Source organism: Mus pahari, chromosome 3 (assembly GCF_900095145.1).
Source record: "Mus pahari chromosome 3, PAHARI_EIJ_v1.1, whole genome shotgun sequence".
In the NCBI taxonomy this organism is placed as follows: Eukaryota; Metazoa; Chordata; class Mammalia; order Rodentia; family Muridae; genus Mus; species Mus pahari.
Genome location: NC_034592.1, coordinates 26,761,236 through 26,764,508, shown reverse-complemented (window position 1 = coordinate 26,764,508; position 3,273 = coordinate 26,761,236). Strand labels below are relative to the sequence as shown.

General features: G+C 41.4%; 1 pseudogene; it reads left to right on the top strand.

The window, feature by feature from the left end:
* Positions 1 to 2,235, top strand: part of LOC110317860 — a 4,821-nt pseudogene extending 2,586 nt beyond the window's left edge.
* The last annotated feature ends 1,038 nt before the right edge of the window (positions 2,236 to 3,273 follow it).

Below are 3,273 nucleotides of genomic sequence, written 5' to 3'. Positions count from 1 at the left end.
TGTGTGTGTGTGTGTGTGTGTGTGTGTGTGTGTGTGTGTGTGTGATTTTTTTCTGCTGCAGGAGGAAGCTTCTCAGATGATAACTGAATACGTCACTGATGTATGAGTATAACAGAATATCACTAGGAGTCATTTTTATTCATTATTTTTAGACCCGTAGTGTTTGGTTTACCCTAGGTCTCTGTGCTATTGAGTCTCTTGATTACACAGCCAGTGTTAGGTATGGATTCTGTCTTATGGAGAGAATCTTAAGTCAAATCAGCCATTGGTTGGCTACTTCCACAAGTTCTGTGCCACAACTATCCTACCATATCTTGTAGGTAGTAGAGAGTGTATACCAAAGGATTTGTGGTTGGGTTGATATTTGTGGTTCTCTTTTGGTGGTCTGGAGAGTACCTTCCAGTACCAAAGAAATTGGAGTGCAGGGGTGAAGGCTTCATGTAGATACCAGCTCAACTTTTCTTTGTTCACTGAGTTGTCTGGATGTTGTCAGCAATAGGAACCCAGTGTCAGTTTGTTGAGAGCAACCCATTGTCTTAGCAAGAGCCCGGATTGTTTGGGAATTTCTAAGGGACTACCTTGGCCAGCAACTCAATTGAATGCAACCTAGTCCTGCTCCAAAAAGTTTCATTTGGTGACAAGAGATGGCCAATTGGGACTCTAGAGACACTATTATTAGAAGACTTCATTGGGATCACCTGCATATATTCTAGGAAGTTTCCAGTGCACTAAGTTTCCATATCAGCTCTCAAATGTCCCTCAATTCCATCTTTCTCTTCCTGCATTCCCTCTGTCAACACTATCTTTCCTCTCTCTCCCCAGATGATCCTCATGTCCCTACCTGCTCTGGATCAACTTATAAAATCTATTCTATTCCCCTTCCACAGAAATTCATGTGCCCTTCCTCAGGTCCTTTCACTATATGTCACCTCTATAGATCTACAAATTATAGATTTATTATTATTTATTTAGTAACTGATACTATTGTAGAGTGGTTACATATCATCTTTATCTTTTTAGCTCTGGTATACATCATTCACAATAATTTTTTTCCTAGTTTCATCCATTTGTCTGCAAATTTCATGATGTTATTGTTTTTAACAGTTGAGTAAAACCCCACTGTGTAAATGTACCACGTTTTCTTTATCCATTCTTCTACTGAAAGGCACCTAAGTTGTTTATAGTTTCTTGCTACTGTGAATAGAACAGCAATGAACATGGTTGAGCAAGGGTCCTTATGGTAGGATTAAGTGTTCTTTGGGTATATGCACAAGAGTGGTATTGATAGATACCCCATTTTCTGAGGAATTGAGATATTAATATCCATGGTGGCTATATAAGTTTGCACAGCCAACAGCAATGGATGAGTATTCACCTTATTCTACATTCCTGTCACCATGAAATGTCACTTGTGTTATTAATTTTAGCCATTCTGACAGGTGTAAGATGGAATTTCAAAGTTTTTATTTACATTTCCATTGACTGCTAAGACTGTTGAACTTATCTTTGTGTTCCTTGGGCATTTGAATTTTCTCTATTGAAAATTCTCTATTTAGAGCCTGTATTCTTTGTGCTGTGAGTAGCTCCTTAGCTTTGTTGGGAGGTCAGGCAATGCAGAAAACACTGCTTTGGATGCTAAAATGGGGGAAGAGAGTGGGCTCCTGAAGACAGGAAAGATCCCAATTTGGGGCCAGAGATCAAAAAAAGTAAGGAGGCAGCAAAGTAAAATGAGGAGGTTGCACGAGTGGTTCTATCCTGTATGAGGACCCTCCAGATCAGAAAACCTCACCCAGTGGCAAATCAGCGACACTCAAGATATGCTCCTGGAATGTGGATGGGCTTGGAGCCTGGATTAAAAAGAAAGGCTTAGATTGAGTAAAGAAAGAAGTACCAGATACTGTGTGCCTCCAAGAGATCAAATGCTCAAAGAGCAAACTCTTGGCTGAACTTCAAGAGCTGCCTGGACTCACCAATCAGTACTAGTCAGCTTCATCAGACAAAGAAGGACATAGTGGTGTGGCCATTCTACTTTTCCACCAGTGCCCACTCAAAGTCTCTTATGGTATTGGTGAAGAACATGATCAAGAAGGTGGGGTGATTGCGATTGACTTTGACTTCTTTGTCCTGGTAACAGCCTGTGCAAATGCCAGTGCAGGCAGGGGTCTGATAAGACTAGAATACTGGCAGCATTGGGTTGAAGCCTTCACCAAGCACTGTGACATTTTCCTGAGGTAGCTTTATGCCTGTTCCTGTTCCCCAGAGAAGTCTGGTGTATTTCCCCTTCTTCAGGTTTTTTGGTTTTGTTTTTTTCTTTCTTTCTTTCTTTTTTTTTATTATTTTCTTTATTTACATTTCAAATGTTATCCCGAAAGTTCCCCATACACTCCCCTACCCCTGCTCCTCTACCCACACACTCCCACTTCTTGGCCCTGGCCTTCCCCTGTGCTGGGTCACATAAAGTTTGCAAGACCAAGGGGCCTCTCTTCCCAATGATGGCCAATTAGGCAATCTTCTGCTACATATGCAGCTAGAGACACGAGCTTAGGGGGTACTGGTTAGATCATATTGTTGTTCCACCTACAGGGTTGCAGCACCCTTCAGCTCCTTGGGTACTTTCTCTAGCTCCTCCATTGGGGGCCCTGTACTCCATCCAATAGCTGACTGTGAGCATCCACTTCTGTGTTTGCCAGGCACTGGCATACCATCACTAAAGACTGTTATATCAGGGTCCCTTCAGCAGAATCTTGTTGGCATGTGCATTAGTACCTAGGTTTGGTGGCTAATGATGGGATGGATCCCTGGATGGGGTAGTCTCTGGATAGTTCATCCTTTCATCTTAGCTCTAAATTTTGCCTCTGTACTTTCATGGGTATTTTGTTCCTAATTCTAAGGAGGAATGAAGCATCCACACGATGATCTTCCTTCTTAGTTTTCTTGTGTTTTGCAAAATGTATCTTGGGTATTCTAAGTTTCTGGGCTAATATCCGTTTATCAGTGAGTGCATATCTGGTGACTTCATTTGTAATTGGGTTACCTCAATAAGAATGATATCCTCCAGATATAGACATTTGCCCAAGAACTTCATAAATTCATTGTTTTTAAAAGCTGCGTAGTATTCCACTGTATAAATGTACCACAGTTTCTGTATCCATTCCTCTATTGAGGCACATCTAGGTTCTTTCCAGTTTCTGGCTATTATAAATAAGGCTGCTATGAACATAGTGGAGCATGTGTCCTTATTGCCAGTTGGAAGAACTTCTGGGTATATGCCCA